At 42.7% G+C, this 23,030-nt stretch overlaps 1 protein-coding gene across 8 annotated transcripts in view; it reads right to left on the reverse strand.

Annotated features, from left to right (window-relative positions):
• The window catches only part of DPF3 (double PHD fingers 3), a 180,433-nt gene that overhangs the window by 136,999 nt on the left and 20,404 nt on the right, over positions 1-23,030 (reverse strand). The gene's annotated exons all lie outside the window — the stretch shown is intronic.

Consider the following 23,030-nt stretch of genomic DNA (forward strand, 5'->3'; position numbering starts at 1 on the left):
CAGAGCAGCAGGCTCTTTGCTTCTGCTTCCTCCCACAGCAGTAACCCACAAAACTTCAACGGGACAGTTGTGCAGTTTGTGTCCACGCTGCAACGCCCTGGTGCAGAGGTGTCCCTAGCACTCTCTTGCCCTTTCCTGCCTCCACTCTTCATTGGAAGGAGTAGGAGGAAGAGGGATTTCCTTCCATTACCAGTGGACAGAAAAGCAACCAGATGTCCTGAGCTGTGGTATGGCCCCAAGCCATTGAGTCTATAAAACCCTGAATGCAGAGAAGAGCTTCTGCCTCACACCTCCCCTCAGGAACAAGAATACAATTATCACCAGCTCTGGCACCTGCTGCTGAAGATGTGTTTTACTCTCTTTGCCATGAGAGTCCTCCCACTGTTCCCACTGCACCTTACCAAACTCTGTCTTTCCACTTTTTCACATTGGGTCTGGAAAAGAAGTCTTGTTGTTTTTCCAGACATGAGTCTTCTCATCCAAAATCCCAACCTTATGCCCAAGGATATCACACCAGGCCCACAAGCTATCCTCTCCAAGGAACACTGTGGATAGCTAATTGCTCTCGTGTTCTTCATTTGCTAAGGTATGCCCACCCCAGCAGTTCTCAGGGACCAGGACCAGTGGTAGCTGCCAGCTGGAAGTTCTTTGGGTCAGAAACTGCTCAATTAGTACAAGGAATCACAGCCTAGTGGGAGCTACTTACAATACTCATTTCTAGTTAATAGTAATTTTTAAAGGAATTAATTAAAGGAAATGTCTTTAATTTGTATTACAATCTGTCTTTCTGTGTCCTCATTTCCCTTCTGGCCTACAAAACCTCTTTTCATACCTTACCATGTCTCTACCATGCTTCCCATTCATTCCCCAATGTCCTTTTGCCAGTCACTTCCCCAAACAGGGCCTTGCCTAATCAGCCCCTCTTCAATAAAGCACTTCTGCCTTAGAATCCAGGCAATCATTTTCTCCAAGTTTTCCTGTGTCACCATTCCTTGTAACCAGCTCTTAGATTTGTTTTCACACCTTCCAAAAGACTTGAGAGTTTGCCCCACTATCTTATTCTTCATTAGCATATGAGGAGAGCACTGCCATGTGAATTTATATTTTAGAAGAGTCTCTATTGCAGTAACAGAGAAACCAAGAGATTAGTGAGGAAAAAACCCTGCATACATGCCCCTAACCCATGAGAATACCATTTTATTCAAATCAAAAAGCTGCAAACCCTTTAAAGGATCAGATGCCTTATTATCTGCAGTCCTTTTCTTTGACTTATTCTCAAAGCAAAGTACCACACACACGTATGCACACACATTTTCTTTACAATCCTTCCCTCATGACCTGTTGCCCTGCTTCAACAGTGGCAACTCATCACTTCCTTTTGTCACGGGTTTGCCTTTCTCCATCTCATTGTGGCCTTTCCAGGGATTAAAGAAACAGAATATCCTAATACCTAGAAATATTTCTATTTTCTTCCACTAAAAATTACGTCAGGTGAGGAAAAACTGGGATTGAGCTTGGAAGACTGGCAAGGACTCAAAATTAATGCTTTCACAGTGTTATCAACTGCCTTAAAACTTCTAGATTATGGTTTTTCAGAGATCCAAAAGATAGAGATCTTTAACTAGAACTAGGATTGCACATGGACAAAGGAAAGTGAAACTAAGACACAATACTCACATAAATTGAAATATTAACACTAAAATTAGAGTTAGTGTTTGTATTTTAGCTTAACATATTTTGCTTCATTTTCATGGGCACTTTAGGTGTTCCATACACCCTTCAGTACTTCACTCAAGAAGTGGCCTATCTTCAACTAGATTGTTTGTTTTCTTGGAGGGCTGGGGTTTTTTTAATCTGTGATTTTGCTTCATAACTGGATTCCTTTGGTCACTGGGCAGAGAGTGAAGCAGTGCAACATACACAGACAATCAGGAGTCACATTTACAAGGAAAGCCTGGGACAAGACCACCCTCTGAGCACACTCCCTGGCAGCATAGGCGGTGTGGATGCCCTTTGCACGGAGCTACTGTTTGCATAGCATAGAATATCTGTTTGCTAGGCCATGTTTAGGTGCCTCTCTACACTAATGCAAAGAGCAAGAGGGCCTGGTGGCCTTCATACAGAATTTACACGTGGGCAAGAGGAAACCACATAAATTGAGAGTAAGACGTAATTCAAATAACCATTTTTTTCCAAGTCAAAAAGTAGCTGTAACTGGCACACAAGCAGCTTTGAGTGTAAGTGGAAACAAATTCCAGGGTGTCATGGTTTAATCCCAGCTGGCAACTAAGTACCACACAGGCACTCACTCATTCACTCACTCTACACACAGCCTGCAGTGGGGATAAGAATCAGGTTAACAAAAAAAAAAAAAAACCAAAAAAAACCCCCAAAAAGTAAAACTCATGGGTTCAGATAAGAACAGTTAAATAATTGGCACAAAATAAAATATATTAATATCAATACTAGATCTTTTACTGCCAGCCTCTCCTCACAATCCACATGTCTTCCTAGTAGCCAGCTGCAGTGGCCCTGTGAACCCATAAGCAAGCACTGGAAACATGCAATAATATCAAGAAGCAATTGCACATCTTTTGCCTTACATTTGCAATGTAGACTTGCATTCACATTGTCACTGCCCCCATATCCAGTAGGAGTATTCCACGTGGAAGCACAAAGCAGATACATTAATAGAACCTGCTGATTTCCTCTGCTGTGGTAAGGTTCTCCAAAGAACCTCACAGTCCCAGCTATTTCATTTGAAAAGTGTTTAGAAGTTTATTAGTCAGACTTAGAGAAGCTTTGCACAAGCACCTGGGTCCTCTGCCCCACTTGCTGACCTGCAGCAGCTTTGAGGCAGAGCACTGATGCGATCCCAGCACTTGAATCCTGGCAGTGAAGGCCATCAGGTTGGTCTTCTTGGTTGTGCTGCCAAACTTTGTGCTTCATCTCTAAAGATTTCTCAAAAATGTGATATCTGAGAGCTCAAATGCTGATACATAAAAGGAGCACATCAGAGCTTCCTCCCAACTGTAGAAAGCTGTGTGAACACCTAGCTAGCACACTGAGAAAGATGGATTTTGTTATGTCTTTTACCCAATGTGTACAGTGTCCTGGGATCATCTACAGATATCTGATCAAGTGCCTAATATGCAATTATTAATCATTCCACTGAATGCCTTTAACTTTGAACAAGAGAATCTGTCTTCTCATCAGAATTCAGGCATGCTACTGCACAGCATGAAGAGAGGACAATCACCTTATGTGCAAGTGCCATCAGTTGCCTTTCATTATAAATATTAACTTATAAGACATGTCTGCAAATGGCCACAGGAGCAGAAAGAGAGCCACATGGAAGACCAAAGGTCACCTATGATTGTGAATCTGAAACTTGACTGGAAAATTCATTCCACAAACAGTGACCTAGTGAGAGAAAGAAAAAAAGGCAAAATGAAACTGCAACAGGATAGAAAAGACAATAAAAATAATGCTTCCTCTAGTCAAATCAGACCACTTCAGATTTCCCAGGGGTTCACCCTGACAGCTTTGACACACACCCCCCCAAAAAATGAGTGAATAATAAGTACAGGAACAACTAATTAAGATTTTTTTTTCCTCTAGAATGAATCTAATACAGGTTTTACTTCATACTCAGTCTGAATGAGAGGCCTATGAACAGACATTAGAGACAGTAAATTTCTTAAATGTAATGCCCATTTAAAAAATCAGCATCAAACACTTTGCATTCACTCTCAAGTTTCAGCACTTATTTGGCACTTTATAACCATGTATCTCAAACTTCTCTTTAGGAAGAGACATAAAGGATTTATGTATTTTTTTCCTCAGGGAAACACTACAGCACAGACTTTGTCTGAAAATATACAGAAAGTCAGTGGTGTAGGCAGAAACTGAATGCAAGTCTCTGCATTACCAGTCTGGATCATGCCATTTCCTCTGTACAGAAGCCAAAGTGTATGTTTAATAAACAGGTTGTCTCAGGTTGTTGCAAGACCTGGGTGAACTGGCACACCAACTTCCCCCTAGGGTTGACATGCAGGAGCAAACATTGCAAAGAACAAAATAAAGCTCTGGTTATTCAGCCAGTAATCATAATTCCATCTTGCATTTCTGGGTCTCTTATTTTGAAACTTCTCAAGGCCTTTCTTGCAACACTGCTAAGTACTATGTGACTGCCAGAGACCTTGAAACAAAAATGGCCATATCAGGTCAGACCAAAGGTCCATCCAACATGGTCTTAAACTTAGGCCAGTATGGAATCCCTAAGGAGGCACACAAAATATGGATATAGTGATATTCTGCAGGAAATGTATCTCATTTCAGCCTCTGGCAAACTGTGATTCAGATATCAAGGAATTCAATAGCCATTGAAGGATCTACCTTCTGTAATGCTGATGCTTTTTGAGCCCAGGTAAACTTCAATATCCCATACATCCCATTGTAAAGAGTTTCACAGGTTTATTTAACATTTAGCAAAAATGTATCTCCTTTTGTTCCTTTTGAACCAGCCTCTTGATAATCTTGTTTGATGTCCTAACTTTTGACTTCAAGTAGGGGAATGAACATAAATTCATCCCCTATTTGCCCCTTCCACGATGCTCCTGATCTCAGGAACCTCTCTCATAGAGAGAGACTTGGAAATCTTTTTACAGACTGGAAAACCCAAACCAATTTAGTTATTCTTCATATAGAAGTCATTCCTTTTGATCCTCCTTGTTTCTTTCTCAGTACATCTTTCAGCTTATTGGATCCTTTTCAACACAGGGAGACCAAACTGCTCGCAGTATTCCAGCATGCTTCAAACCTTGGACTTATACAGAATTCAAGAAACATAGAATCATTTAGGTTGGAAAAGATCAGTAATGTGTCAAATATATTCTCATAGTAATGATGTTTGTTTTCTTTCCTTTGATACTAACTCCTAACATTCAGCCTGCATCTCTTTCTTCCTCTCTCCCTTTCTTTTAATTATTACCTTATTATTATCTTTACCTATTACTGAACACAAATATCATATTTTGGTAGATCTATTATAACTCCAAAATTTTCCTCTTCAGTGTCAGTAACTAATTCTGTTCCCATTCCTATATATATTAATTTGGGATATTTTTCCCTATGTGTCTTAATTTACATTTATCTGAACTGAACATAACTAGTCATTTTAATGACCCAAATAATGCAGTTTCATGGGGTTCTTCTTCAACACTTTGCAGCAACCTTGTGCTCTTCCCACATGGAGCATCCTTAGTATTATCAGCTTAGTTTGCCACCTCCTCTTCACATTCTTTCCCAAATCATTTGCATTTATCAGGCAGCACAGGCCATTACTGATCCCACAGAGCCTCCATGGGTGACTTGCCCAGTTGCTCCTAGCCCATGTTTTGAAGGTTTTAACCAAGCATGCTTTGGGAGGACTTCCCAAGGCAGCTTAGGTTCTTTAAAAGCTCCAAGAGAAGAACACTATCAAAGCCATTTGCAAACCAGGCTGAGCATGCTGCCAAGTGGGAGTGGCTGCCACTGGAGGAAAGCCCCCAGCTGCATGTGCCGTTCCCATTTTCCCTACCCTCCTGGCTGGAAAAAGAGAAGCAGGAGTCACCCTCCCCTTGTTCTCCATCTCTGCTCTAATCCCCACTACTGGACTAGCACAGACCTTTACCCCTTATCCTTGGAGAGACAAAATGGAGCTTTGCCTGCCCTGCCAGGGAGCCCCAGACTCCCTCAGAGCACAGGCAGTCCCAGGGAGCACTGGTGCCACTGGCGCAGGGGATGCCCTACGTGAGCATGCTGATGAGGGATGTTGTAAGAGTTATTGCTATAGAGGTGTGTGAGCAACTTACAGCAGAACAAAATGCTTCACACAAGCAATGTCCCCTACTGTGTAGCACAGTTTTATTACAGCGTAACCTTCATCACCATTCAAGCAATCTCCAACTAAGCAAAGGCCTACCAATTCCAGGACTCCTTAGTGATATCCTGGAACAAATAAGGATTGGGTCCAATATCAATCAGTACCATCTTAAGTTCACCACCACATTTTATGTTCATACATATGTAAAAGGAAACATTGAGTGAAACTCTGAGCAAGCCCGTCAGGAAAAAAAACAGTCCATTAAACCCTTAAGTAAGAGATACTTCTTAGGGACCAACATCACTTTTAGCTCCTCTCTGATCTCTCTAAGTGTATCCCCCTCTGATGCCCTTCCTGGTGTGAAACCCCATTGATTCCCCTCTCTGGGATTAGGTTCTAGTCTGCACACAAACTATTGCATAATGATTATTTCCCATTTTAAGTTTCACCCATGAGAAACTGTTAAGAAATAAAGCAAAAAAAAAACTTCCCAAAATAAAGTGCCGTTTAAATGTAAAAGTAGGAACAAGGAAGAATTGAAAAGATTTGAAATTAAAACTTACTTGTGCCTTCTCTGTCTGAATTCTAACCTCCCATGAAGATGCAGTAGCAGGTCTAGCTGCATGTCAGCCTACTTAGAAACTACCCAAAGAAGCACCATGTCACTTGGGGAGGGTTCTTCCCCCTCCCTATTCACTGGATTGATTTTTTCACGTCCTTATTCCAAAACTAGTTTAAGTGTGATCCAGTGGAGATTTCCAGTGCCAGCTGTCCCTTGGTACTAGCTACCATTACTTGTAGTGTTCATTTATGAATGCTCTTGGTCTTGTTTTTGTCCTCTTGATTTTATTTTTTTAAATCCTTTTAGAGATAGAAAATAATCTAAGGATATATGGCATCCAAAGCACCACAGAGTAGGTCTGAATCTCACACTAGAAAGATGAAAATTTCTGAACGGTCCCATCCTGAAATGGTTTAGTGAAGCAAAGTGCCTACAACAACTTCTGTGCAGGAATGTACAGGGAAATTTAAAGGCAGTGACTGCTCTTTATCATCTCAATGTAGGGAACTACTCAGGATGAGCACAGCTCATCTGACAGAAGCGGTTTTGCAGGTGGCTCAAACTGGAAAATAACCACTAAGGCACAAGAGAATCATTTGAAAGCAGAGAGAATTAATTGTACAGTTGGTATTAACATATGGATGAAACACTGCTTTAAAAGTTCAAACAGCAACTGTCAGCTGAACAAAGTTGGCAGAGGAGTAACAAATGAGTTTTGCAATTGTGCTATTTTTACTATGCAATACCAATACTGTATAAAAGAGCAAATGTTATGTATAAGTTCAATGCCAAACCTAAACCATTGCTAACGGTGTTGTTATGATGTAATTAAAATGTCACCATCATTATTTGCTGAAAAGGATTTTATCCCCCTCCCCAAGCAAGTGTTTTCATTACTGGAGTTTTACTAGGCATGTTTGTGAGAAAGAAAGGTGAAGGAATAACCCAACTCAAATATTTAAAAACATTTAACTGTTCTGGCTCATTGACAACTGTATGCTCTCCCTGTGATTTTTTAAGAGCTGCTGACGCCTCATGGAAAAAAACTTTGAAAAACATACTATTGAAAAACAATTTTGCCAATGTGTCATATTTTCTGTCCTATCCCTTCTCTTGCTTTTCACTGGTAGAAGAATCCACATGAAAACAGAACCTTGATTCTTTAGGTAGACAGAATTTGGATCTGAGCTCTGCCAAAGCATGTGGGTGTTTGGATCCTGTCCATTAAAGACATTTAACTTCAGATCCAGGTTCAACCTTCAAAACTCAAAAGAAGTGCTGAGATCCAGGATTTTGTTCTGACCCACCCCTGTTACTAAGAAGCTATCTGCTGTGTGTCCTGTCTGTTAAGCTATAGACTTCTGCTAAGGATCTCATAGGTGGCTACTGCAGTCAACATTTGCTGCCAAATTATAAGCATCAGGCACTACTGAATATCTGAGAAGCTCAGAGAGTTTGAAAAATTAAGGAGGGGGGGCGGAGGGAGGGTGGAATAAAAGGAATTTTCTCTGGTGGTACTGTTGTCTTGAAATAACATAGACTTGGTTTATGTCTCACACTGGCATAACTTTTGGACTTCAGTGAAATCACAGTGACTGAGTACAAACAAAAACCACAGTCTGTATGAAGCTGAAGGGGTTTTTTCACATTCAGTGTGTTGAAACAACACATTCCAGTCCAGCCATAGAAGCTCCTGCTGCCTTGTAAGCACAGAAAATAGAGATTCACCCCAAATCTCCCACTCTGCAAATTGCTGTGAGTGGAAAAGAAGAGCAAGCCAAACTTTCTCAGCTCAAAAAGATGCCAAACTGGACATAATTTCAAAATAGAATCAAATTTCAGTATGGCCTTGGCTCTTTTCCTGATTTAGCTATGCAAGGCAGAACAATGGAAATGCTGGGTAGATACCTTCCTTGGAAGAGGGCATACTTTTCATGTGACCTTGCCCCTCTTTTTATCAAAACACTTCTTACTTTCACTGACATTTATCCCAGGGACACTGAAGCAAAGTAAGAGAGGAAAACTAATATGCACACCACCTGCCTGCTCCAAGAAAACCATTTCATCAGTGAATCTACTAACTGCAATATCTGAGGATGACTGACGGAAGTGCCCAGGGTTTCTGTTTTATTGCTGCCCAGTCATGAGACAGAACCCACAAACCTAGGAGAGGACTGCAAAACTAGAATTTTGTGGGGGGCAAGCTGACACCTATCATATGCGTTGGGAGAAAGAAGAAAACAGCACTAGTACGTAAAGCAGCCTCCAGATTCCTGAAGTGCCGTCCTCTTACATTGTGTAGTACCATAGTATTAGACAACTTGTCACACAGGCTTTAAAGGGCTACTTGATTTAACTAGAGAGAGATGAATTTGTTCACAGAACTCCACTCTGAAGAACCAGTGACTAGCAGGAAATTGATAGATTAAATAGAAAAAAATTACCAACTCTACTTCAAGTTCTCCACTGTCTTGCACTTCATGTGGTCACTTACATCTGGGCAAAGTGAATGTGTAACACTTCCAAACCAGAGAAGCAGTAATTTAAACTCACTTCCACTGCATTAGGCAGTGGAATCAGGTCCTCTCTTACAAGCAAAATGTCCCTGACAATGAACGATGAGTAAAATACAGGCTGTGTAATTCCACTTGTTTTGGAAAGCAGTCAATTTAGAAAGGTTACCAAAAGACAGCAGCAAAAATCTGCCCCTGAACTCCCAACATCTCAAGCCATAGCCTTGTCAATAGTACACAGGGTGCAAAAGATTATGGCCAGCTCAGGACATTAGTTTCCTTTCTGGGCAGGAATCCCAGCATAACAGATACTTATGCATATTCTGTCCTCATTTTATCTAATTACAAATATCTCTCTAGGGATGGGGAGGGGAGAAGAGGTTTGATCACACAATTTTAGGTCACTTATGCAAGGTCTTGCTGGGATATGCATTGATCCAGAGACTGCTATATTTTAAAAGTTCCCAGAGTCCTATAGTAAGGGGAAAAAAATATATATGTATCATTTTTTCCTAATTCTATGAGTTTGTGAAACTGACCAGTAGAAAATGCTTGAATCACATACTGCTATAAATCAGTAAGGGGCATATGGAAATGTTTAAAATGCAAGGACATTGATTAATAAACAATACCATGTTTTCTTAAACACCATGTGTAAATACATTCTTTCTTTCCTATATTATACCCAATATATGTATATTTATGTGTTTACTACACACAGTTTTCTCTGAATAAGACCAAGAATGCTGGAGAAAAATGGAATAAGGTGATTTTAAAAAATCAACTTTATGTTGCTCTTTTGGATTTCTACTTAATGGTTGCAACTCTGGTGAAAGATGCAACATTGTTTCACACTGATGAAATCTTAAAATTTAGGCATCATTGAATTAAGTAAAACAACTTGGTATTAAACAGAATCACCCCAGCTTTCCCTATATCCACACAGCCTAAGTCTTCTGCAGTCCAAGAATAGGTACAAAATTGAACAGTACTCATCACCATCACAAAGCACATCAAACCTGTTCCTTAAGCATGGGAGCAGCAGAACACAGCAGAACATCAGGAATTTGTTTTAGAGAAAAATGCAAGAATTGTTTGAAACTCATATGGAAAGACTGGAGAAGTTATTGGCTGAATAATTTCCTTGGAAAAGGATATCAGAATTAAACAGACACCCTTCACAAGCAGAAAACAGTAGTAACAGAATTTTAAAAATGGATCTTAAAGGTCAGGAAGTATAGGGAGAATTGCCAAAGTCAAGAGATATAACTTGCAAAAGCTTCTAAAATACAGCAATATTCTTCAGGCATCAAAATAAAATGATCAAAGAAAGTTCAGCTGGTTTGCAGTTAGAATGGTACATAGATTAAATACAATATAGGTACAAGCATAGAACTAAAGGAATGCTGTGCTTCACTGGAATGACTGCAGTGGAAGCCACAATGACATTTGTGCAGTCATGGCATAAACTCTGAATCATCTCTGCCGAAGAACTTCGACATGAAACCATACATCTACTAGCAAGTTCTTTATAAACACATACTGCACATCATGGTTGCTACTATATTACCAGAATATAACAAGCAAAATAAGATACTCATTGTTAACTGTTATAGAACACAAGCCTTGGGAGTTATTTCAGAAAGGCTAACTGAGCTAGAGTTTACTAGCACACAGTTTTTTAAGTGCAAAACAATCAAGAACAGTCTTGAATAAGGAAATTACAAAGATGCAAAATTGATACCTTGTGACAGAGTAACTTGACATCTTGCTTCCATAAGATACTTCTTAGCTATTTGGACTTCTAGAGAATGTTTCATACAGTAGTATATGAGAAATTACTGAAAATGTAGAAGATCAGAATTATTAAAAGAATGGTGAGAAGACTGAAAAACTACTGAAAGAGGGTTGAACACAGAGACAGTGCTGATGAGAAGTTACTTCTGGAGTTCTGGGAGCTGAAATCAGTATTTCCATTAATGGCCTTGGCACAAAAAGTGTGTGTGTTGAGAAAAGCTAGCCACTTACATAAGGGACACCAAGGAAATTAAAAGCATCAGACAAGAAGAATTGGATGGAGTGAATTCAGTATAAATTTCACTTAACAACTTGCAGATCATCATCTCAACGACAGCTGAAAGGACAGAAGAAGAAACATAACAGTATTAGTCTACCACAAGATAACTATGAACCAGCAGCACAACCACAAACAAATGCAAAAGCAAGGTTTTCCCAGAAGAGGTAAAAAAGAAAGTTATTGTAGGGGGCAAAACCACGTGGAACAAAGTACAACTCAGTCTACTCACACTCAAGAAAGCTGAATGCGAGTAATCCAAGCTGGAGTAGAGACAACAAAGACAATAAATACTTCAGTGACCAAAAGAAAGGAAAAGATAGCACAGACAGTCTAGTATATCAAAACAAAGACTGACAGGGCTTATAATAGTGTTGCACAAATGTACAAATCATAGTGGAGAGAAAGACATGGATGGAGGAATAGTATTGAAACTAACAACTCCATGCTGGCACCAGAACAAATGGGAATAAACTGGTCACAAGTAGGGCTAGGCTAGGGATTAAAATGCTATTTCCAGCCACCAGAGCAGTGGGTTCTGGAACCCTCCCAAGAGGAGTAATGGGAACAAACAGTCCAAGTGGGGATTTAAGACAAGGACTTTTCAGTTTATGAAAGAGATTATCTGACATGGTACCAGAGAACTGGACATAAGACCTAGGAACCCTTCTTTAAACCTAGATTTCCATTAACTGAGCCACTGTGGTCAATTTGGTCTTTGTCTGCTCATCTGAAATTGCCCGCACAGGACCCAATTAGTGCCAACTAGGATGGCAGACTTTATGATACACGTACCTATGGAAACAGAACCAGGCTCACCCATATGCTCAAGAGAAAAAGCATAGACTCTTGCTTTAATAGGCACTTTAGCCCAACCTGACCTTTGATCATAGCACAACATGCAAGGAAAAATGTTCAAGGCACTCATGGCCCCTTAGGTGCTTTGCCAAGGGACCACTAGTGGCAGCATCCAAACCTTTCTTCCAGAGCTGGGTGCAGAACTCCCTTCAGAGGTAGCCTACATCAAACCCCGGGGCTGAGCATCTCCCAGACACTCCAGCCTCTGAGAACTCACTACTCTTTCATGAAATACTCTTTCATGAAATCCTGTTAGCCAAGTACTCAGAGGAGAACTCTGCACTGCAGGTGCTGCCTGGAACAACCACACAAGAACTACTGGCCAGATTAACGAGGCCTTTTGGACAAGCAAAATTAAAACCCAAGGGAGGCAAAATGACAGAAGGCAAAAGAAATATCCAGGCTTAGCAGAATCTCCTCACACTAAGACAGAAATTTTCATGCAGCTTTGGGCCCTGTTGTAAAAAGCAGTACTTATAAAGACAAAAGCAATAGGTCAAACTCCTACAGCTCTGAAAATAGATGCATTGGAGGGAAAAAACCTGACAGCTCCTGATTGATAACCATGCTTGAGGAAAGATGCTCAAGGAAAACTGCTGCAGTAAAGGCTGCAGGGAGTTACTTCTTCAAAACCCTGCTGCAGCAGAAAAGGCACATGTGGCTGCTAGAGCAGGAGATGGACATGGTTAATTGACTGGGAAAGTTTAGCAGAGATGAAATTAATGCAAAGAGCTCAGAACCCAGATGTGCAATTCTGTTACCAAGGGAGGGAATTCGGCTGGAATTGCAATCCATTTTCAGGTCAGAGCCTTTCCCAAAGGCAGAGTGCTCACCCCTCATCCATTCCTCTTCTTCTGTTCTGAGGGGTGCATGGAGAAGAAGGTAGCTGAAAACAGCAGCCTGGGAAATACATTGTCCTTTGAAGGCCAGCCAGGTTTCAACTTTGCATGGTGAGTGTGTTTTGCAGTGAGGAATTCAGAAGATGTGTCAGGAGACAGCCTCTTCTAACCCTAGAACTTTGTGGATAAGTTAGTTGTGGAAACAAAACAAGAAAGTTAATAATAGGGGAGAAGGGAATTTACTTTCAGATCTCAGCAGAATGAGTACCTGAACCAGATATGTTTGCAATCTGGTCAGATGAGAATGCCAGGAGTTAGTTACTGTGGATTTGCAGCAACAACACATAAAAATAAAAATTCAAACAACTATTTTTTTCAAGTAAAGCTGACTGCAGGAGAAGATAGGAAAGATACAAACACAAACCACTGACAGATGACACAGATGATCTTACACAGTGATGTGCTGCCAACATTTGGATAAGCAGCACCCACCACTGTATTCCTTTCAGCTGGTGTCTCTTTTTCAGTAAGGGAGGACTAGATCTGGGAACTTGTTAATTTCCTCTGCCATTTTAACAAAGGGGCTTCAAATACACAGACTTACAAGCAGCCATGTAAAACTGTTCTCGCACTGATGACTTTGAAATCATACTGAACAGACTGGTGCACAGCATTTATGTTTTGAAATGCAAAAGTAGTTGCCACTTGGTTCATTTCCATGGTAAAGTCTTTGCATCCCAAAAATGCCTTTATCAGCTCTGGTTATAAATCACTGCCATTAAGGATGGTATAACTATAATTTTTGGTGAACTTCTTCCATCAGAACCAGGCAGGCAGTCTTAACTCACTTTCCCACTCCTCAGTTTGGTCATGAAAGTGCTAACAAGGAAAGATTCCCACTCACCTTCAAAACATCACTCTTATGCTCAACACCAAAAGTAAAGCAGCGTTGGGTCAATGGTTGATGGTGTGACTAGTGTGACCATCACCAAGTCAGACAGTGCATGCCATTCTTCCCACAGAATAATGGAGGAAATTACACCACAAAAGGGACTATGATGCTTAATTAAAGCATGATTATAAAGCATTTTTCTGGCACAAAAGTGACACATACTTTACATTGCAAATAACATATTTTTTTCTAATTATCTCATGCTAGAATCTCCTGAAATCCTCATTGTAGGATACGTGAAGAGGAAATTCCAGGTGGGAGAAACTTGATATAGCTGCTTTCTGCTCAGTTTGAAGAAATTTCACTTGGTAGTGCTACTCACAGAAGGCCAAGCTAGACTTTTGCAGGTAAAGAGAGACCCTCCTTTAGACCTGTGTTTATACATATATAGTCACCTCAATTTTAGCAACATTCCAGCTAGTCAGGCTGAGAAGTCACTAGAGTTAAACCTAACTGTGACAATGAGTTCATGACTTACCTATGTCATAAAACAAGTCAGAGGGCAGATTTAATTTAGTAGGCACTCATCTGCCATGCTGCAACCACAAAACAAAGCTGTTCTCCCTGTGCATAGAGGCAAGTCACTGAAATGAGTCTTGCTCCAAGACAGCCTCAAAATGCATCACCTCATAATCCCCATCCACCTCCAAAACACTCAGGTAGATCATAGAGAGTCCATCCTTCCAGTCCAGAAGCCATTAACGCCTCTCTTCCTCATCCTGTATGAGGGACCTGAAACAAACCTTTCATTTTGGGAAATGACTCAGGAAGAGCATGTGAGGAAGCAGAGCAACAAACAACACATAAGGCGGATATAAATCCAGATAAAGTATTATAATCATTAAAGGGTTGCTGCTCCCTGAAGGTTGGCAAAACGAAGAGAGTTAATTAAAAGCAATCTCCACACAGTGCTGAGCCAGCCTGCCCTGATAAATCAGCAGCCAGGACTGTGCTCATAGAGGTCAACGGGGGAAAGAGGTTGGGAGGCAGGGGGAAGCAAGGAGAAGATAAAACATTTAGCTGAGACTACTGACAAAAACAAATTGGATCTGGTGACAGAAAATGGAGAAGAGTTTTCAATGTATTTCCCCCATCAACACTATTTTGTTAGATTTCGACCTCAGGAATGCCTTTTTGTCACCAACATAACACCAGTAAGCTGACTGAGTTCCCATTCATTTGCATCAGCACAGGAGGAGAGAGAAGCAAGAAGCCTTTGGGGCCCCATCCTGCCTGTGGAGGTATTAACATCACTTTCATCCATATTCCATTAGATCACTGAAGAGTAACATCACCAGCATTAACAGAAACATCATTTTTGGAGAAGCAGATCCTAAAAATTAAAGGATTAGTCAGATATGATGAAGCAGTAGAAGTTCCCATCACCAACCCTCCCCATCACATCTCCCATGCCTCTTAATTTGTACAACCCCAGCTGTAAAAGGTACTAATCTCTGAACTAAAATTGTGATCATGATTTAATCCACATTTCACATCAATAGGTATATGTTAATGAACTAAAAACTTTGAGGATAAACAATCACTGGAAAACACAAAAACCTACAGTCTTCAAAGCAGCTTTTAGCAGTTCAGAAAAAGAAGGCAAATGCAATCAGGGTAACCTTGTAGATACAAGTGGGTTCATGATATAATTTCTGATATTGGACACTGGGTAGTGATTTTTCTGAACACTCAGGAGAGCAGCCTCACACACAATGCTCACCAAAGGAGTTTAGCAGTAAAATATCTTTATGAGCCACTGTTTCCATTATTCTTTATTCAAACTGCACAGGTTTTAAAGTAATCATAAAAATAAAATGTATTTGTCCCCATCATTGACTAAACACAGTCTTTCAGGAAACAATATTGAGACCAAAATACTTGAGCAGTCACAAATCCATGGATTACTTTCTTCAAAACTCTTCTTGAAATGGAAGTGGAATGAAATATAGACATGACTTTTCCCTTGAAGAAATAATACTAACTTTGTGTCTCCACAATAAGTTTCTTTTTCACAGTGTTGACTGAATGGTGAATTATCTGGGCTATAAGTCCAGCCATTATGATTTTTTTCCCAACTCTTTGAGTAGTCACATTAGGTTGTAGATCCACAGGAATACTGGAAACTCCAAAGTTCCTAGAACCAGACCAAAAACTTCACAAGCCTATGACACAAAGCACTGAAATGGTGTTCACTTACTCTTCCAAAACATGAAAAGCACCCAAAACATTTTCAAGAGGGAATTTTGTTCCAACAGCCATAATCTATCTTCCTGTGGCTCTCATGAAGCCAAGTCAAAGCATAAAAGCAGCATAAGCACTGTACTTTGCATTTTGGCAGAAGTAGCATGCCCGCATCTGATCAGATCAAATCAGCCCTGCCAGATGATGCAGTAGGGCAGGCTGAAATTAACCAACTCAGGGCATGGCCTTATTTCAATGCTCTGCACCTGATTTTCTTTGCACTGTCCAACCTATCTAGATTTTTGAGAACTAAAACGCACGAAGCATTAAACCATGTGTTGGTAGAAAAGTTAGCACAATGTCTTAACAAAGGCTTTGTATATTCCACAAGCAGGAATCTGAGCAAAACCAAGGGAGAGAAACTATAAATTACATAGAGTTCCTTTCTTTTGCATACTAAAATTTCATATATGTTACTGTTGGAATTTTACATTCATTTATGAAAATGATCAGAAAGCAAGTAGAAAGTTATCAGACTAATAGAACTCACGGTTTTGTATGAATGGAGAGATGATCCTCAGGTTGGATCAGTTTTGTCACAACAGGCTGTGACATTGAATATCACTTCCAGCCTTTCTCACCAGAAGAACACTGATGTAGTCAGTGTCCCCTCTAACACCTGAGCAGGAAACTCTCTCCCAGCTACAGCTCAGCAGGACATGAAATTAATGCATCAGGATTTGGCAAGCACACGCTGCTGATCACAACCACCTAGTGCACACTCATCAGTCCCTCCCCTGCTCTTGCTGCTCCACTGGTTCCCTGTGCAGCCTCCCCTCAGACAAGGCTGGAGTGCCAGGAAAACCTTCCATGCGGCTGGATCATAGCTCTGACCACACCCAGCTCAGGCAGCTAACCTGGAAACTGAGACACGTGCTGCCATACTGCTGCTATTCCCACCCTGCAGAGGATGCTGCTGGGAGAGGGGAATCTGCCAGCAGCCATTGGGACACTGCTTTATTCTTTTCTGAGACATCTGCTGGGAATCTGTGGTAAAAATATGCTCTGCTGGGAAATAAACCATATATAATTTTTTTTAAAGTATCATGCTTTGAATAATTAGACTATTAAAGATAAATAAAGATTTTAAATTTTCAGTATTCAAGCATTCACTTACGATATTTGTGTTACATGTCATTCAGTTTAGACAGTGAAAACACACTGTGCAGTTCTCTTCTTTCTTTTGAAATAAGAAAGAAGAAAACTACTTTCTGCTTCTCATGCACTTGTCCCGCATATATGGGTTTGTTCCACAAACTGTAGAGAAATTTAAAAAAAAACAGAAGCACTTCCATCTGAAAATTTTTGGTTTTGAAAAAGAAAAGTATTCCTAAGCTATGATTCCTTTTAGATTGTGTTGATGAGATAGCTTTCCCTTTAAGAAACAAACCAGTGCAAAAACTGAGACCTGCACTAAGGAAGTGATTAACACTCCTCAGTCTGCATCCTGGGCAAAATTGCCAGGCAAAGCCAGAAGAGCAGCACAGTCCTAATGAAGCCCTCAGAACAGGCCTCAAGCAACTCTGCCTTGGTGCTGCCTGTCTGCACATGGGAGTATGTCACCCCAGACAGGGAAACCTCAGATCAGAGGTTGGTTTCTCCAAGGGAAAAAAACATCAACTCCCGGAACAGATTCATTCCACTCCTACAAGTCCTCAGGGATAAACAATACAGAAATGGTTCTTGCTCAAGGCAACATCACATACAGACAACACAGTGATGAGTCCAGAATAAATACCAAGATTGTAAAATTGATCTACTGAGCAAAGAAATTCAGCTCTGACATGAAAGACAAACCAGAGTGAGAAAATTCCAGATTCGGCAAATTACAATGCTAAAAGAAGGTTTATTCACAGCCAGTGGGGACTTTGGAACGCCTCATTTCAGGACAGAAGAGGTACAGCCAACTGTCATAAGCTGTAGAAGACAGACATACAAGATGGACAAAGTCTGCTCTTGAGAGCAACCTTCAAATACCATCCTTCCAGTTTTAGGAAAGTAGAGGAGGAAATCAATTTTCATTAGGCTCCACAAAGGATGAGCCACACGACCTTCGCTGTGACTCAGACTGACACAGATCCCACTTTGTCCTGAGTACCTGACCTCTGCATCAAGTATTCCCACTAGGACACTGGGAATCCTGTATAATGGCTACCATGCATCCAGCCCATTGGACAAGTGCTTACCTTGAAATTATAACACCCTCCAAGAAATCATACCTTTAGGCCTCCGTAGCACAACCCAGATAGTTCAATATTGCTTTCACACACCAGAAATAATACGTTTTTAAAACTTTTTCTTCAGTGGCAATTTTGAGATACAACTTCCATCCATCCACACATCTAGACAGACTGTGAAAGACTGAAAGACCAACAAAACAAAATTACAAAAGCAATGCAACAACTAATCATGCATAAGCGACTGGTGGAATCAGACATAACACTGTAACAAGCAACATGCCATTTATCAGAGCCTCTCATCTTCAAAACCAGCGTATCCTCAGGTCTTCTTAACTTTCCTTTTCTACCTTCCAATGACTTATGGAAGGTAGAAAAGAATTTTAATGCTTACATTTCCTTGTGTAAACACAGTAACATTCATCCCATTTTCTCTGAAAGCTGCTGCTGAGATATTAGAAAATATGGTTTTCATGTGGACAACAGTTTTGATTTGAAGTGTGTCACATTAGGGCTCATTTATGCTTTTAAGTAACATCAGAACCACACTGGAATTGCTGTAGAGATTTTGGTACATGGTTTAACGTGCCCAACAAACCCTGTTCTGTCAAGCAGAAGAAAATTCCCTTTTGCAAGGCCACATTAAAATCACCTCCACATCACTTGTAAACAATGAACTGGCAACCTGTCTGTCCATTTTATTGCTTCCACCTGCTGAAAGCAGCACTGCACATTACACTTTCACTTTAATATTAAAAATCAGCAACCAGATGCTTATGCAACGATGTCCACAAAAAAAAAAAAAAAAAAAAAAAAAAAATCAGTCTTCATCAGCACTTAATCAGGACATAGGGCTGTTTCAGGGATATGTAATGGGATACAGGACCTTCCAGTTAAGAGTCCCCAGCCTGAGTTCAAGCCAGAATAATCACTAATGAAATACTCTTGCCATACAAGACCCCAAGACCCAGACTGGTCTCTTGCCAATGTGAAACAGGGATGCGAACACAGACCACTTCTTCACAGGTATCTCATGACAGGAATTCATCATCACAAGGAAGATCATTTGGCAGCCCAAAGGTCAGAGTTGGCTGTCAAGGCAATTTTATCTGAGAAGGTACAGCAACTGGAAACCTAACTGCTGCTGTGTGTTTGCAGTGGGAATGCAGAGACAGAATAGGCCTGGTAGATCAGCTCTATGCTGTAGATCTAGCACTGTGCACACAAATCTATGATGATCTGCTCCCCAAACATCTGGCAGAGAATAAGTGATCCCAAGTCCATCAAAGTTATCCAACAATGCAGTCAGCATGGAAGTGAGCTTACCTAGTAGCTGAGCCTGAGTTAGCTTCTTTTGTCCCAGAGGCTGCCCTGAGCAAAAGGGAGAGCACTGGCACTGCCAAACTCCTGGGAGGCAGCAGCCCTCTGGTGAGGGCTATACGGCATGGGGGATTGCACATGCTGAAATGGCAACAACCTAACCTATGTTCCATTTAGTGTGTTTAACTGACAACCTGAAATAAAAGTTATTTGTGGGAGTAAAGACAGAGAAGGGGTGGGAGGAAACCAGCTCTGCTTCTAGACAAGACTGTGTAAATTACAAGGTCTTAATTACATTAAGTGCATTATGGTACCATATGCACATCACTAATAAGGCAGAGATGGAGGAAATGGGACTAAATGCTAAAACTGGAAGTTGAATGCCTGCATTCTAGACTTCATCTTTTAGAGAGACTCTGAACCACTTTGTCCTAGTTTAGCCATCCATAAAACAAAGGCAATAATCCTTTCTTCATAGGGGCATTGAGAGGTTTAATTAATTAATGTTTACAAAGTCCACTGGGATTTCTGACTGACATTTGAAGTAATTCAGAATACTTTCTAAATGCATTTGTTTCTTCTACTGCACCACTCAAATGTCTTCATATTAAAATATCCATAGGAGAAGAAGATGGAAACAAAAAAATATGGAGATACACACACAAACTAGTGGGGGAAAAAACCAGCAACAACAACTTCAGCACTTCGAATCCACTTCTGTCCCATCAAAGCTGTCAGAATACTGCCATTTCTACAGATGAAGAAGCATGTGCTTGTCCAAACACCTGCTACCTTTACCTTGCAGATCTGTTAAACTTAGATCTCAGATATTTTTGTCTATAGCACCATGTTGGTAAACAACAAGCTAATAAATGGCAGAAATAACAGACAGTCGTGTCATGTTGACTGGTTCACCAGAGGAAGTGAAGGGGAGGAAAGCAAAGGGAAGAAAGCACCAAAAGAGAACCAGAAAGTGACAGAGAAAGAGGCAAGTTGGGTAGGGAGAAACCAATCATTAATAAGGGACTGCACGCACTCAGCTGTTCTATGAAATGCATTCCCACAGATGCTCAGGTACTGGAATACATTATTCAGAGAGACTAGTCTAGCATGAACAAGGCCACATGTGTGTCCAAGTGCCAGAGACAAACTGAATATTGGACACTCTTAAACGCACAAGCACACACAAGGAGCTGCTTGATACCTGAGTCCGGATTTCTCAGTCCCTACATTGTCCCCCATTTCGGAGCAAAACCTTTGTATGGCCGGTTTCTGTAGGGGGCGTTTGTGGGTTCTGAGATACAATCAAAACGCAGACAGAGGAAATGCAAATGTCATTCAGCTCCCGTTCATTGTCAGGAAGGACACATGAGGATAAAACACTGTGCACTGCATCCCTCCCCTATTATGTGTCCTACTGCTTTTGTCCTAATTTATCCCATGCATAATTTATTTACATGTGTATTGTTTCCCGATCAGCAACTTTAAAGAATAAGTGAAAATTATAAAATGTTTTATTAAACAAGTTGTCAACAAAATTACAGATGGTGTCAGACAGCCAGTACCAATTCTGCTTCCTCCACATAGCCTTAGTACTTTAAAAGGCACACAGAGAAAAGCGAAACCAGCACTTGATGTCTATTGTTTCCTCCTCTCACACCCCCCAGGGGCGAGGGGAGGAGAAGGGAGCTAATTATAAATGGCCTCATCCTGTCCTCCCCGACTTTAGCAGCAGCGAGATCGGGCCCCGATTCATTTCGGCACAAGCAGCCCTTCGGCACGATCCGCCGCGGCTGCCAGGAACCCCACGGTGCCACGAAGTGCGAGGCGAGGCGGCAAGGTCCCGTCCGCCGGCGGGGCGGGGGCCGTGGCCGCTCCTGGGAGCTCCCCGCCTCCCCCGCGCCGTCCCCAGAGGCCACCGAGCCCGGGCTTCCCCGCGGCCGGCAGCAGCCGCCAACGGCGCACACGCCGCGGGGCTCCGTGCCCAGGTGCAAAGCCGGGCGGTGCGGCCCGGGTGCGCTGCCGGCGCCCGGGCAGCGCCCGGCGGCCGGGAGGGACACGGGGAGAATTCGCTGTCGCCTGCACAAGCGTCAGACCTGCCGTCGAACGGGGTGGGGGGGGGGGGGGGGGGGGGAACGCTGCCTGTGCCGCGCGGTTTTCAGAGCGCGTTCAGTCCCTCGGCACCCACCCATGAGGACGCTCGGACTTCTCTGATTACCCCCCTGCAACTGCGCTCCCCTCTCCCCGTGGATTTTTATATCCGAGAGGGCGAGTAAATGAAAGCAAAGGTTTTTCTGCCAGGACGGAGCAGGAGAGCTGATAAACATGTCAGCACCCCTTCCAGCTCGAGGCTTTCCTTTCGCTCCGGATCGCAGAGAGACAGCGGCAGAAATCCCAGGAAAAACCTTCAAGTGTTCTTCCAACTAAAGCCGGAGAGACTCGAGTCGGGAAAAAAAAAAAAAAAAAAGAAAAAAAAAAACAACCTCCCAGCCCTAATTTCATCTCATAAAACTCAAAGGTATAAAAACACCCACTCAGCGCAGCCAGAAAGTGCAAGCGAAGCGTCACCGCCAGGTACTCTGCTTCCCTGCTTTACTAGCAAGAGCGCTGCCCCCGTTAGCATGGAAGTCGTTTGAAAAAGGTTAAGATAGCTCCGCTCCCCACATACGGTGCCAAATCCCACTCTCCCTAATGCCTTCAGGGATTAGCGGCGTGCGCTGCAGACCACAAGGAAAATAAAGGACGCGATGCAGAAGACTACAACCGGCTCCCGCGGTGCCCCTCAGAAATCAGCCTTATTTCCAGATCGGGAACCCCGGAATACCTCCGCAGCACAAGTACCTGCCCCCTCCCTCTCTCAAACCGGGGTCAGACCCCGTCCGTACAGCCCTCGGCGGCTTGTGCCCGTTCTCAAGATGGAAACACAATCAACTCTCTTTGCCACTGTGAAAAGCGAAAGCCTGTCATATGCAAAACAGATCTCCGGACTTCCTGCCCAAAATCAGCGACCGGCAGTCCCGAGTCATTCATTTCACCCAAGTCTGCTTCCCTGCCTCGCCTCGTCGCTCCCTCTCCTGCACGAGCGCCGAGGCGCACCGGCAGAGCCCCCGCCGCCCCGCTTTCCGACCGCCCAGCCGAGAAGCGAGGAGGGTTGCTTCGTCAAGACATCCCAACTCCCCAAAGATTTGCGGAGGCAACTCCGAGCCGCGGTGGGAGCGCGGAGGCACCGCGCACCGAGCGCCCCCGCGGGCCGGTCCGTGCCCCGCCGAGCGCGGTGGCGGGGCGAGCCCGCCGGGGCAGCGGGGGCAGGACGCTGTCAAGTGCGCGCACCCCCGCGGGACGCGGCCGCCGCCGACCCCGCGCCGAGCCCCGGGAGAGCCGGGCGGGCTCCCCGCCACCGCCCCCCGGCCCGCCGCCCCCCGCCCCGCGCCCGGGCGCCAATTAACCCAACAATTTTTTCCTCGTTAATTTCGGCGCGAGCCGCGGGGATGTGTTGCACAAAAAACGAGCGAGTCGCTGGGGCAGAAAGGAGGGCGGGAGGAGGGACCCGCCGAGAGGCTGCCGGCACCCGGCTCCGGCTGGCAGCCGGCGCCGGAAAGGCGCCTTTTTTCATATTTAAACCACG

Source organism: Agelaius tricolor, unplaced genomic scaffold (genome assembly GCF_023055355.1).
Source record: "Agelaius tricolor isolate 1412-34295 unplaced genomic scaffold, bAgeTri1.0.p SCAF_5, whole genome shotgun sequence".
NCBI classification, from domain to species: domain Eukaryota; kingdom Metazoa; phylum Chordata; class Aves; order Passeriformes; family Icteridae; genus Agelaius; species Agelaius tricolor.